The following is a 16,525-nucleotide window of genomic DNA, read 5'->3' as shown; positions in this document are numbered from 1 at the left end:
CGGCAACCGGGATAATGCAAAGTTTCTGTAAAGAACTATATATAATTTATATAAGTACCTAAGAATATATCTCTTTATAAGAATAGATCTAGCTAATAAATGAGCAACAATATTTTGAATATTATTATATCTATCTTAACTTTGTGATAGATATATCTTCTTCACACTATCTTATGCAACCAAACCACTTATAATTAATTAATAATTCAGCTTCAGTTATATAATAATATATTATAATCTTAATAATTTGAATTATGTATTCTAACTAATTGTTAATTTAATAAACAAATATAATAGAAAATAATTATTTTATATTAAGTTTGTTAAAAAGAATTTTTTAGTATATATATATAAAATAAATATTTTAATCTAATATAAATTTTGTAGAGAAACTTTAATTGTAGAATTAAAAATAAATAATTAATTTATAATTTTAATAATTAGAAAACTTTTTATAGTAATCTAAGAATATATAAATTTATTAAATAAACTTATCAATAATAATACGAAGTTGAATATAAAATTTAGAATTAATTATTTAAATCAGAAATAATACTATAAAATCGTTAATTAATAATAATATTAGAAGAGACAGATTTAGGAAACAAGAATTATAGTAATCTATATACTTTATATCATTAAATCTTATTCTAAAGACAAGTAAAGTAATAAATAATATATTTATATAAACATTTAATATATTAATATATAACTGATCTATTTATAGTAGTAATAGCTTTATTTATTTCTTAATATTTATAATTATTATAAAGTATATAAAAAAGATCTTTCACTTTATTCTTTAAAATATAAATCTATTATTTAATAAAATTATATTTTCAAATAAGAGAATCACAGAAATTATATTATTTTATTAGACATAAGATTATTCCTAAATAAATACAGAATTTATACTTAATTCTTAGAGAATTTAATATTATGAAAATAAAGTTAATTGATAATAAAAGATATATAAGAATGATTCATATTTAGCAAGAATTATATAATATTATTAATTATTATTAAAATAAAGAATTATCAAGATGTATTTTACTAAATAAATTATTTTCATTAGATTAAGTTTAATCAGTATTTAATATAGATATAGAGATAATGTACTAAATATCTTAATAAATAAATAATTTAAAATATTATTTTAAAATTAATTATAGATATCTCTATTAAATTAATTTTAATAAATATCTTGAGTATAAGCTATAATAATCTAAATATTAATATTATTAAAATCTTTAATAATATAAATATTAATATTAATTTTTCTATAGAGTTTTCTATTGCTATTAATATTATTATTAATAAAATAAATATTTTTTATAATATTATAAAGCAGTGTAAAAAGTCTAGAAAAATCTAAATCTTTAAATAATTAATTTAAGATTATTATATTATATAATATTTTTAAAAATAAGTTTTATCAATTATTATATATATTATATATTAATTTATATAATTATAAACTTAATATTATAGACTTAAAAGTAAAATAATATTATATTTAAGTTTTTAATTTAAACTAAATATTCTATTCAGCTTAATTCTTTAAAATATATTAATATTTAATATATTTCGATTTTAGTTTATAATTTTTTTTAATCTCTTGACTTATCAGAGAGAGATTTAAAATAAAATTTAAATTAAATAATATAATAATATTTATTAATACTACTATTAGATATAAGAATTATAATTATATTTTAATTTATTATTTTCATTTTTCTTGTATTAATAATGTAAGTTTTTATTAATTAAATATCTTTAAATAGACAAAGTATTTTATATAGATATTAAAGAAAAACTAATTGTATTAAATTTATATTCTTTATTATTATTATTATAATTATTTCTAATTTAAAACTAATTTTAATCTATTTAATTTATTATTAAGCTGTCTATATCTTTGAGTATAAATATTATAATTTAATAAAATATATAATTAATATATGAATACTGAAGAAGATATTTTAGAAATTATATAAATTATATTTTAAAAAACAAGATTATAGTCTATTTTTTAATAAAAAAATATAAAATATTAAGTTTAAATCAGAAAGCTTTATCTATATAAATATTTATAAATTAATCTCTATAAGAGATTTTATTAATATTATTTATTTTATTATTTTTATTAATTATACTACTTGATACTGCTGGATCTTTATAATAAAAAATATATAAATATAGTTAAGAAATCTATTTTATTATAAAATTATTTATTAATTTAATTTTAAATATTAATTAAATATTTTAATATAAATAATATATCAAAGTATAGTTTCTTAAATAATTATTATAAATTTAAAAATATTATTTACAATTCTGCTTTATATTATTAGTTTTTAATTATTTATATTTTTATAAAAGTATATTATAACAGGCGGTTAAATATATTAAAAATAGATTTATTTTTAATATTATTACTATAATATCCTATAAGACTCTATATAATATTTAATCTAATATTCTTTATTAAAAAGCTCTTAATTATTAATATTAATATTTTATATTAAATAAAATCTATAATAAGCTAGACTCTAGAATAAATAAAAATTAATTTATTAATTATAATAAGAATTTATATAAGATTTATAATTCAAGATTAAAAAAGATTATTATAATCAGAGATATTATGTTTTCAAAAAAGGTTATTTTTATACTACTATTTTTAAGTATTAAATATAAATTAAATAATACTCTAATTAATTCTCTGACTTATAATTAAAATATTAAAAAATACTTATATATTTTATCTAACTTTTTATTTATATAAAATAATTAATCTAAATTTATTAATTTTTAAAGCTTATTATTATTGATTCTTTTATTTAGTAACGGATTATAAGACTATAGATTAGATTTAATCAATTAATTATTAATGATGTTTTATAATTTAGAGAATATAAAATAACTAATATACTATCTTTAATTATAATTTTAGATTTTTTTATTAATATATTAAGTAGTCTAGTACTTAAATTAAAAATTTAAATTAATTTTTTTAATAATCTATAAAAATTAAGAAATTAAATTTAAAAGTTTTAAAATATATATAATTATATACTATAACTTTATAAACAGATTCTAATTTATATAAAAATATTAATTTTATTAATTCTTTAAAGCAGCTGTATAGTATAAATATTTTATTTTATTTAATAATTAATACTATTAATATTAATATTTTAAATAAACCTTTATTTAATAATATTACTTTATTAAACTTATCAAATAAAAAATATATTCTGTTTTTATAATTAAATACTATATTTTATAAAAAATTAGTAAAATAATATAAAGTTATTTATTATAAACTTAAATAATATTTTTACTTAAAAATCTTCTATATTATCTGCAGAAAGAAAAAAAATAAAATCTTTATTAATATATTAGACTTAATAGATCAAGTTTGATAATATCTATAAAACTTATTTTATAATTAAAATCTTTAAATAATAATTAAATAAGAATTTTAAAGTAGATAAAATCTATATAATTATTATAAAATTAATAAGTTTAAAAATCTTTATTATTTTAACTATAAATTTTAAATAATATTTATGCAATATTAATATTATAATTATACTTTTAAATATTAAATTATATAAATTACTTTATATTTAATTCTTAGAGATCTTCAAAAAAATAGATTATTATAAATTATTTTTTAAAATTATTTATAGCTTAAAATAATTACTTAGAGAATAATATATATTATTTTATAATCTTTTTATTTTATAAGAATTTATATATAAATACATATAGATTATATTATTCTTATCTATAATAATATTTATATCTTTTTTTATATTAATAATATCTTGCTACTATTATCTAATCTTAATTATATTAAAAAAATTAAAGATAGAATTTATAAGATATTTAAATATCTTAATTATAATTATATAAAATAATTTCTTAATATAAATCTTGTATATTATATTAAAAATCTTATAATCTTATAAAAATACTATAGTTTTAATATTTTAAAATAATTAATCTTAATAATTATAGGTCTTTTTTAAGTTTATATAATCTTAAGATTATTTTAATTATTAAAAATTTTAGATATCTTACTACAGCTGATAAAATTGAAATATATTCTAATACAATTTATATAATAGATAAAATTATTTATTATACTATTAAACATTTTGATATTTATTTTACTGCTGTTATTTAAGTCTATTATTATTTAAAGAAATTATTAAGTTTTTTTTTAAATAAATCTAATCTTCTTATCTATTATCATACTGATTAAAAAAAATCTTTATATTAATAAATTAGTTTTAATAAATAGCTATATTTTTATTATTATTAAAAACTTTATTTTATAATATTTTAAGAAGTAATCTATTATTATATTTTTTTTATTAAGATTAAATATATTATTTAGATACTAGCTATTCAGAAAGTATTTTAATTTTAATTTTTATATAATAAATTTTATCTTTAGCAGAATAATATAATATAAATTATAATATTATATTTACTTATTATTTAGATTAATAATTAAAATATTATTATATTATTCTATAATTTAGAATATTATATTTATATTAAATATATATATATTAAATATTATTTTATTAGATAGATTATTACTGCTGATAATATTAATTTTATCTATATTTTAATTAAAAAATAGATAATGAATAAATTAATTGAATTATTTATATTTATAATATTTACTTATTTTATAAAAATACTAGAAATAAGAATTTATATATCAAAAGAATATTAACAATAATTTTACTTTATATTATTTATAGAATTTTGAGTCAGAATAATATTAGATTATATTATATAATATAATATTACTAATTATATAACTTAATATCCTGCTGATATCTTAAGTAGACAGGCGCCCTTAGCTAGTTAAATCTATCAATCTTTTGCTCACGTGCATTCTTTATACATATATAATAAAGTTTTAATAATTTTAATAATTTTACTAATTCTAAATATTACTAATAATATCTGTATTTGAAGTGGATTCTCAGGGATGTAGAGACTTTCAAATACTTTACTTATATATAATCTAAGGCGCAGATATAGAATACTAGTAAAAGATATAATAAATATTTCTTAAAGTTATAATATTAATACTCTTAGTATTTCATAATTTCTGTCTAGTAATTATTAATAGATTTTTTAAAAGATTCATTAAAATGTATATTTACTTAGTTAGAGATAAAATAATCTTTTCTTTATAAATTTAATTATATTATATCACTCTTCTTTATTTAATATATAATTAATCTTTTAAATTAAAATAATTAAAACAAGTATAAATTAAAGCTATATTAAATATTTAAAAATATTTAAATATATTAATATATTAAAGCTGATTTTTCTGCTTATTTAAATTAAATTTTAAATCTTTACTAAAATATTTCTAATTAATTTATATAATTATTTTAGTTAATTTATCTACTATTATATTGTTTATAAATAAATAAATAATTTAAATCTTTTTATTTATAATATAATTATAAATAGTATAATATTAAATAAAGCCATACTTTATTTATTAGTAATTTACTAGAATTTTTATAATCTTTATAACTATCTGAATATTTTTATATAATATAATAAAGATATTTTAATATATAATATTTTTTTTAATTATATATAAAAAATATCTATATTAGATTATTTATTTAATTATTTTAATACTAATAATATATTCTGTTTTAATAAAGCTCTGGGCAGTAATAATTTACTTTTTACTAATATAATAAATTAATAAATTATTAATTATTATTATATATTTAATAGTTGATTATTTTAATCTTATATTAATATATTAAATTAATATTTATAATAAAGTTTCTTTTTTATTTTATTTAATAAAAAATATTCTTTTATGATTCTTTATAACTTTAAGATATCTTATAATATATTCTATAGTAAAGAAATAAATCTGACTTAGATTAGTCAGATATTAGAATAATTAATTAATTAAGAATATCAATTTTCTAATTATTATTTTAAACATTTTATAACTCTTCTTATTTAATTATAAATTAATAATATTAAGTTAAATATTTAACTTTATTAATATATTAATAGACCTATAATCTATTATTCTAAATTTTTTATGAATTTATTTAATAAAGATTTTCTAATTTATCTTGATTAATCTATTTTCTTTTAAATAAATCTAATATCTATAAGCCTTTAAATCTAGCCAGAATTAATTATAATATAAAATATTTTTAATTTTATTTAATATTCTAAATTTCTGCTTTTTTATAATTAATAATAAGAGTATTATTAATATATAAAGTAATAATTATTTTTTAGATATTAATAAAAATATTAGAATTAACAGTAGTCAGTTTAAATCTAATATTCTTAAAAGAATTAATTATTTTATAATTTTATAAATTGATAGATTGTTTAAATCTATATAAAAACTTTCTTAGTTTTAGTATTATATTTTTAATTATTTTATAATTAAATTCTTAAAGCTTTTAAGATATTTTTATATAGTTAAATTTATCTAGTTCTAAGTTAATAAAGATATTTAATATATCTAGAAAATAGATTTTATATTCTAGTTTTATTAATATTATTACAATAACTTTTAGATTATCCAGATAAAATATTAAAGTAAATATTTTATTAAAATTATTTTTTATTTACTTATTTTATTTAATTATTAATCTTATTTCAAACTACTTAATTCTTTTATTGATATTAATCTTAATATTAATAATTTAATATATAAAAAAGATAATTATTTCTACTTTTTTTCAAGATAATTCTTTAAATTTAAAAGCTAATTAATATAGTAAGTTTTTTCTATATAATTTTAATTTATTAAATATATAGATTTAATTATTAATTTCTGTATTATATAATCTTAATATTTTAATATCTAATTTTATAACAAATTCTTTAATTACTTTTTATTTATAATCTTCTTTTTAAAATTCACAAATAAAAATAAGAAAGTTTTTATATTTTTTATAAAATAATTATTTATATCTTCTATTTTTAGAATAGAGTATTTAATATTTCTTTTTTATTTTTTATTTATTTCTTTGAATTATTAATTCTTTAAGAATTTTATAGATTATTATTATAGATATCTGCTATATTTAGATTAAAATAATTTAATCTTAAATTATTCTTTTATTTTAAAAATTTCTTTTAAGAGTTATAATCTTTCTTTTATCTTAAATATTATTATTTAAAATAATAGAGCTATTCTTATTAATTATATTATTAATAATAAAGCTATTTTTATTAATTATATTATTAATAATAAAGCTATTTTTATTAATTACAGTGATTGATTATTTTATAAATATAAAATCTATTAATTAAATTATTAATTTAATTATCTTCTTTAATAAATCTATATATGAGTTTATAATTCTTAATTAAAGCTTTATAATAGACTTTAAGTCTAAGTTTATAAATTAAGAACTGCTTAAAGAAATAGGATTATTTAATAAAATATAAAAAAATAATTATTTTTTGAATAAATTATAAAATATCTAATTAATATCTGAGTAGGATTTAAACTTTTTTCTATAAAATTTAGAATTTATTATAAATCTTATTATATTATTATTTTTTAATATAATAATATATTATATATTACTTTTTCTATATCTTAGAAATATTTCTTTAGATCTATAGCTTTTAAGCTTACTTGTATTCTTATAATAATATAATATTTTATATTATTAAGTTTATAAATATTCAACATTAAATTAATAATTAAATCAAAGTTTAATAAAATCTTTAATTTTTATATATTTTTATTAAATTCTTTATAATAATTATATAATTTCTTAGATAATTAATTATATTTATAGTCTATTTTTAATATATTTAATTAAGTTTTAATTTAATTAGCAGAATATATATAATCTTTAGAATAATTTTATTAAATTATTTAATTATACTGTTTTAGACTAATATCTCTGATTTAATAAATTTAAACTTAATACTTTTAAATTAATCTTAGAAAATTAAGATAATAAATCTTTTTATATTATTAATCTAAATTATTATAAATATCTTTCCTGCTTAATATTTTATATATTAAAATTAAATATTTAATTATTTCTGAATATCTTCAGACTTTTAAGATTTTATAATATATATTTAAGAAAATAAGCTATAATTATTAATTAGAGAAAAATAATACTTTTTTTTATTTTTTATAATTTAAATTATAGAAGTTTATATAAATATACTTAAAAATTAGATAATATATAAAATAAAAATATAATTTTATTTCTTAATTTATTTTATATAAATATAGATTTTCTATTTACTTTTAAATAATTAATCTTTTTTAGAGTGGCTAACGGCCAGGTCAGGTCAGGTTAATTGGAATTTTTATATCTAATCACCAGATTATGATCAGATTAAGAAAATTTTTATATCTGACCGCGGTATAGCTAAAAATCGGGTAATTAATTATCTTAATTATTTTTAGTATCAAGATCTATCTGCTATATTTTTTTAAGCTCTAATATAATTAAGATATATTTAGATTAAATAGTTATTAATCTAGCTATTTTTATTATTATCTAAAAATATATAAAAAAAAGCTTTTTAGATTAAAAAAATATAACTAAAAAAGAAATTAGTATTTTTTTTATTATTATTTATTAGAAATAATAAAAAAATTCTAGTTATATTAATAAAATTCAGCTTTTTATAAAATTATTATTTTTATAATAAAAAATATATATAAAGATATATATTTACTGCTCTATTTTAGCTATATATTTTAATTATATTATAAAATATTAGAAAAACTATATATTAATTATTAATTAAAATACTAAAAATAAATATATTATTTTTATTTTATTATTTTTTCTGGATTAGACTATTTTTAGATTTATAAATAAAATATAGCTCGAAGAGCTATTAATAAAATTAGAAACTAACAGGTAGTTAAGAAGATTACAGATAATTAGATTATTAAAATAAAATAAATTAAATAAATTAAACAGATTAAATAGATTAAATAGATTAAATAAATAAAATAAATAAATAAAATATACTAGATTTATATTATAATATTATAGCTTTTATAAAAGATTTTATAAAAATTATTTATAGATTTTTTTTTATAAATATTTATTTTTTATTCTAGTTTATTATATTTTAAGTAGTTTTATTTAAAAAAAGAAACTATTTTATAATTCTAAGCTTTAGATATAAATTTCTGATTATTAAATTTATTAAAATAAATAAAATATAACAGACGCCTCAGCTGTATATTAAAATATAATAGATTATATTTATATAAAATTATATTTTAAAATAAAATAAATTATTTTTATAGAGTTTTCTGCTTTTATTTTTTTATATTTATTATTTATAAAATAGCTTTAGAATTATAAATTAATTATAATTATTTAATTTATTTTTAAAGAATATTATTAAATCTTCTTTTTTTATTTTTTAAATCTTTATAAACTATAATAATATCTAAACTAAGATAAGCTTTTTAAATCAGATTTTTTCTTCTTTTTTAAATCTTAAGATTATATATATTATAAAGAACCGGAAGATTGTCTTATATCCAGCTCTTATTAAAATATATAAAAAACTTAAGATATATTTAGATATTAAAAATATATAGCTTCTTAAAATATTTTTAATTAAATTAATATAATTTCAGATATTATAGAGTATATTAATATTCTTATTTATTAAAAATCTTGCTGTAATCAGTTTTCTATTCTTTATTAAATAATTAAAGATTTTCTTTTAATTATAATTAATAATATTAATATCAAATATTTTTTTAATAATTCTTAAAATATCTGTTACTATTATCAGAGCTGTCTTAATTTTAATATAATTAAAATAGTTATATTTTAAATATATATTAATTATTTTATTATAAATAAAAAATATTAGAATATATTTAATAATCTTAATTCAGATTTAATTATTTTTATATTTAAGAAATAAAAGAAGAATAAGATAATTACTATTTTTTATATTAATAAGAATAAAAATATAAATAATTTTAAAAATAATTCAGAGAATAAATTATTATTAGAATTAAAAAAACTAGTCTTATTTAAATCTTTAATTATTATATATACTTAAATAAAAATAGAGACCTGATCTTTATAATTTTTATATTATTATAATTATTATTCTAAATAATATAAAGAATAAATATTTTATATTTTTTTTTATTTTTTTTATATTAGATTCTGTAAAAATCTTTTTCAGAGTATAATATATTTTTTAAAATAATTAATTAAACAGATCAAGCAGTAGATTATATTTAAAGAATATTATTATATTTATACTATAATTAAATATATATTATATTTTATATATTATCTATATAAGAAGAATATATATATTATAAATTAATTTATAATTATTAATTTATTTATTATATCTAATCTTTCTAATCAGCAGATATAAATAGTTATAGTAATAGTTATATCTTAATCTGATCTTAATTATATAGTTAAAAATTTTTTATATCTTAATCTGACTACCAGGTTATGGCCAGGTTAAGGTTAAGATATAACAGTCAGGTTAAGCCACTCTAATCTTTTTTTAAGCTATAGATTGTCTATATCTAAATAAATTATATATTTATTAGAATAATACTTTTTAGAATATTTAAAATACTAATATATTAAATTTTATTTTTTTATTTTAATTTTATCTTTAGAGACTGCTGAATATATATAATATATTATCTTCTAAAAATTAATAATTAAAATTATTAAATATTTTATTATATTAAAATATATTATTCTCTTTAATCTCTTATTTTTTATAATTATTTTATTATTTTTTAAGATCTAATAATTATACTTAAATTCTTATAATTTATATTTATTTATATAAAGTATTTCTGAAAAAAGAAAATTATCTATTAAATATAAAATATATATAATATTCTCTAATCTTATTATAAAATTATTTAAAAACTTGAATATAATTATCTCACATTTTTTAATTAATAATTTACTATTATTAATTATTATAAGAATCTCTCTATATATAAAGTTTAATAAAATAAAGAATTCTTTTTATTTTATTATATAATAGATTGTTTTAGTATTAAAATATTATTAATTAAATTAATTATAACTATTACACTCTATATAAATATTTTCTATTAATTTAATTTAATATTAAAATTACTAGAGCTAATATTGGCCTATCTAATATAATAATATATCTATATAAAAAATTAAATAGTTACTTTATTAATATTCTTATTATTATAATCTTAATTTAATTCTTCTTTAGATTAATAATCAGCAGATTATCTCTTATATTTAATAAATTATTTCTTATTAAAAATACTTTTTAAAACTTTATTTTCTGAGCTATCAGAATATTAATTCTTTTTTTTAAATAATAATTCTTTTTTATATAATTTCTCTTCTTATAATTAAAGCAGATTATATTCTTTTTTTAAATTAAATATTCTAAATCTCTTTTCTTTGCTAATATCTTTTATTAAATTTTTATAATCATTTATATAATTTATAAGATAATTCAGAATTAGAGTATTATTTAAAGTAATTAATATATTCTTAAAATTAGTATATTTATCTAATAAACTATTAAAATATTATATAATTCATAAATTATTAGGATTAAGTATTTTTTCTATATAAATATTAATTAATTATTAATATAAATTCCCAACTTTAATAAATATCTTTCTTTTAATATAGTTAAGATTTTCTTTTTAATTAATTAATTTTAGTAATTATTATAATTTTAAGATCTTAGAAATTCTTATATAAATTATTTATAAATATTACTATATCTCTTTAATATATTTAAAGTTTTTAATAATTAAGATTTTATTTTTATTTAACTTTATTTATATTATTATTCTAATCTTTATATTAATTCTTTATTATTTAATATTTTATATAATAAGTTTATCAAAGTTTTTTTTAAGAATCTTATTATTAAGTTTAATAGCTTGTTAGAAAAATTATAATTATATCTATTATTTTATTAAATTAAATTAATAATATATATTCTTCTTAATTAATTTATTAATTTTAAACTTTTTTATTTTAATATTAGAATTTAGAATTAATTTTTTTATTACTAGCTTTAACTTTATAACTAGAATATTTTATTAACTTAAGATTAATTACTAGAATTATATTAATTAATAATCTTTAGGAAAATAATTTAAGAATTATATATATAAATAAAAAAGATAGAATAATTTATATAAAATATTAAATTAATATAGATCTTTTAAAATATAAAATATAAAATAATTTAATAAATTAATAAAATTAGATTTATAATTAATAAAATTGATTCTCGGAGATATAAAGACTTTTAAATATTTTATTTATATATAATCTAAGATATAAATATAAAATATTAGTAAAAAATAAAATAAATACTTTTTTAAGTTATAATATTAATATTCTAAGTATTTAATAATTTCTATTTAAGAATTTCTAATATATTATTTTAAAATATTTATTAGAATATATACTTATTTAACTAGAGATAGAATAACTATATTCTATTCTTAATAAGCTGAAGATAGAACAATCTTCTATCTGTAAACCTAGCTGCATCATATCAGTATTATTTATAATATTTATTAAATTAGTATTATTAAATGAAATAATAGAATCTAATATAATAATATACACTAAATATTAATTATTTTATTTATAATTATTATAATTATCTTACTAATTTTATATTTATCAGAATATTTAAATATTACTATTATTAATTTAATAATCTTAATTATATTAATTATATTTATAATCTTTTTAATCTTCATTCAAACCATAGTTCTGATTATAATTAAAATAATCTCAAAGAACAGTTTAATCTAGATTAATATTATACAAGTAATTAATTAATAAAAGTTAAGTATATTAATTAATATTATTAATTGCTGTAGTTCTATTATCGATTTTTATTATATTATAATAATTAGTTTTATTACTAGTACTTTTGACAGCTTTAGCTATGATTATAATTATTAGTATTATTTTAATAAAGTTTATTAATAAGTTACTAAATTTTTTAAAATTAAAATCTATAAAATCTATAAATTCTATGATAAATAAAAAAATTATAATTACTATTATTATAAAAATAATATAGTCTATAATATTTTATTTTTAAGAATTTTAAGAAATTTATTAAATAATATATTTTATTATAATTTAAAAATATTATAATAAAACTTAAGTTCTAGTCTCGTCTATATCATATTAATTTAATTAAATATACTATTTATATATATAGCATAACAGTAACAAATAATATTTTATATATATATTTAAATAGATCTGCCAGTAATAATATTATTTAAAATATAATATAAAATATTAAGCTAATTAAAAATATTAAATATATTTAATTTTAAAATAATAATATAATTCAGAAATCTAGCTATTCTTTAAATTAGATCTTTATAATAATTAATTTCTATATATAATTAATTTAAACATATATTAGAACTAAGCAGTATTTGGAAGATATAAATATAAATTATCTCTAATAATATTCTTATTATAATTAGTAATAATATTATTAATTTAATTAATAAATATATTTATAATTTTATAAAATATTTCTTTATTAATTTACTTTATAATAATATCTTATTGTAATTGAAATTATAGAAATTTACTCTTTTCTAATTAATAATAATAAGTTTATAATCTAAATTAGCTTTAGTAATAAATAGCTTCTTTACTATTACTAGTAAGAGTATTAATATTATTAGAAGAATTATTAATATAATAATTATAATTATCTTAATAACTATTTCAATTATTAGATTTAAATCAGATTTAAAAAGTTAAGAAACTCTTTATAATTATTATTCTTAATTATATTAAGATATTATATTAGATAATATAAAGTAATTATAATATTTATAAGGATGCATGATTTGAGGTAGTGTAAAGAAAATATATCTATTATATAGTCAAGATAGTGTCTGTATTACTTAAAGTATTATTACTAGTCTTCTATCTAGCTTTTCTTATAGATAAATATATCTATAAGAATTTAATAAATTATATATTATAATATCTAATAATATAATATCTTCGCGAGAAACTGCTTTTGCAGTATAAATATTTCTTGTGATTTGGTATATTATAAGTATTATAAGAATGACTATTCTTATAATATTATATAAAAAATCTTTTTTATAATTTAAAAATAAAATATAAAAATATGTATTATATTTATTATTTTTTAAAAAATATAGAAAACTTAATATAAATAAAATACTTTATATTAAAGATAATTATTATAAAATTATTTTATTTAATTTCTTATAATTCTTTACTGCTATTTTCTTTTTATAATTTAAATATTATAAAAATATATTTCTAAGATTCTGTGTACTTAAGTAATAAATAAAATAAAATTATTATATTATAAATTATTATATTTATTATATTTATTTTTATAATAGCTCTGGGCTTGTTATAAAATATTTAAGATTTTTATAATTAATAAATATTTTAATTACAAGATCTATTCTCTCTAATTAATAATAATATTTTTTAAATAACTTTATTATTATAAATAATTTTTAATTATAAATTTTATAATTTCTTTCTACTATAATTAATTTTTATAAATAAAATATAATTACAATTTACTAATTATCTATATTTTTTTATACTAATATATTATTAATTATAAAACTAGATATATTTATTTTAATATATATTTTTTTAAATAAATAATTATAATATATTTTATAAATATTATCTTCAGCTACTTAAAGCTTTTATAAATATTAATTATAAAAAATCTTATATCAGATTTCTTTTATAAGTCTTTTTATAAAATATATAAGTAAGATTATTATTTATAAATAGTTTTAAATAAATTACTAATATTAATTTAAAAATCTTATAAATTATAATATATTTTCAATATTTTATAATTCTTACTATTTATAGATTATTATAATTTATTTTAATTTTATTTATAAATTCTTATAGCTAATAATAGAATTAAGAAATTTAATTTTTATTTATATAAAATAATACTTATTTAGTTTTATATATAGATCTATTTTAATTAGAATTTATATAATTTCATAAACTTATTTTTTATATATTTTTAAATCTCGCGAGCATATTATAATATTATTAAAATAAATAATTATAAAATTATTGAAGTACTCTATAAATATAAAATTTATAAAATCTTAAAATTTTATAAATATATTAATTAATCTAAATAATATAACTAAGTATTTAAATAGATTATATTTTAATTAAAATAGATTATATTTTATTTAAAAAATTATTTTTTATTTATAATCTATCTCAATTCTTATTCTATAATAAACTTTATAAAAATTAAATTATATAAATTATAATATTCTTATAAATTAATTAATAAAAATATTAATTTATAATAATAAATATTTATTTTTAATAATTTATTTATTTAGCTTATAGTAATTAATATATATTTATAATTTTTTATTCTTTTTTTTATAAAAAGAACTAATACTTTAATAAATAATTTTAAATATTAGATTTATTTATATATAAAATAGTCTTATAAATACTTTCAAAGCGTTTTTTATTTTATAAATAATATTTTATAAATTAATCTTTTTTTAAATTTATAATCTTTTTTTAAATTTATAATCTTTTTTTAGATTAATCTTTAGATTAATATTAAATTATAAAGATAAACAGCTTATTATTTTATTTTTTATAAATATTATTTTAAAACTATAAAATTATTTTAAAAGTATTTTTATATTTATCTTTTTATAGATAGATTTATTTATTATAATTTATAATTATTCAATCTTTAATTTCTTTATAAGAAACTCTATTATAATAATATAATATATTTTAATTTATTATTTTTTATAAAATCTCAAATAATATTAATTAAACTCTATAATAAAAGTCTCTATTTAAATTTATAATATATTTAATATAATTTTTTTTTATATTAGATATTATAATAATAATTTTTTTATAAATCTTATAATTATTTTCTATATTTATAAAATCGATTTTAAATATTATAGTTCTTTTAATTAAATATTATTATTATTTAATAATTTTATAAAAATCTTTATAAATATTATTCATTATTTTATAATTTTTATTAATATTATAAATATTAGATTTATTTTTATATTTATATTAATTAACATATTAGTTTTTTAAGCAGATTAGTCTTATTTTATATAAATAATTATTTTAATAATTTTAAAATAAAATATATTAAAAAAATATATCTATTAGTTTTTTATAATTTATTTAGATTATAAATTATTTTTTAAGAATTTTATTTTTATACTAATAATAATTCTTTATTATATATTCTTATTTTTTATAATTTAGATATTTTATTATTTTTATAGACACTGATATTAAATCTTATAAAATAAATATTTTTAATATATTATAAAATATTTCTTTATAAAAATCTTTTATAATAATTTTAATTATTAGATTATTTTATTTAATTTATATATAAT

The sequence above is a fragment of the Aspergillus heteromorphus genome, assembly GCF_003184545.1.
Source record: "Aspergillus heteromorphus CBS 117.55 chromosome Unknown BO70scaffold_58, whole genome shotgun sequence".
In the NCBI taxonomy this organism is placed as follows: Eukaryota; Fungi; Ascomycota; class Eurotiomycetes; order Eurotiales; family Aspergillaceae; genus Aspergillus; species Aspergillus heteromorphus.
The sequence above is the reverse complement of the archived record's forward strand: the minus strand, read 5'-3'. Positions refer to the sequence as shown.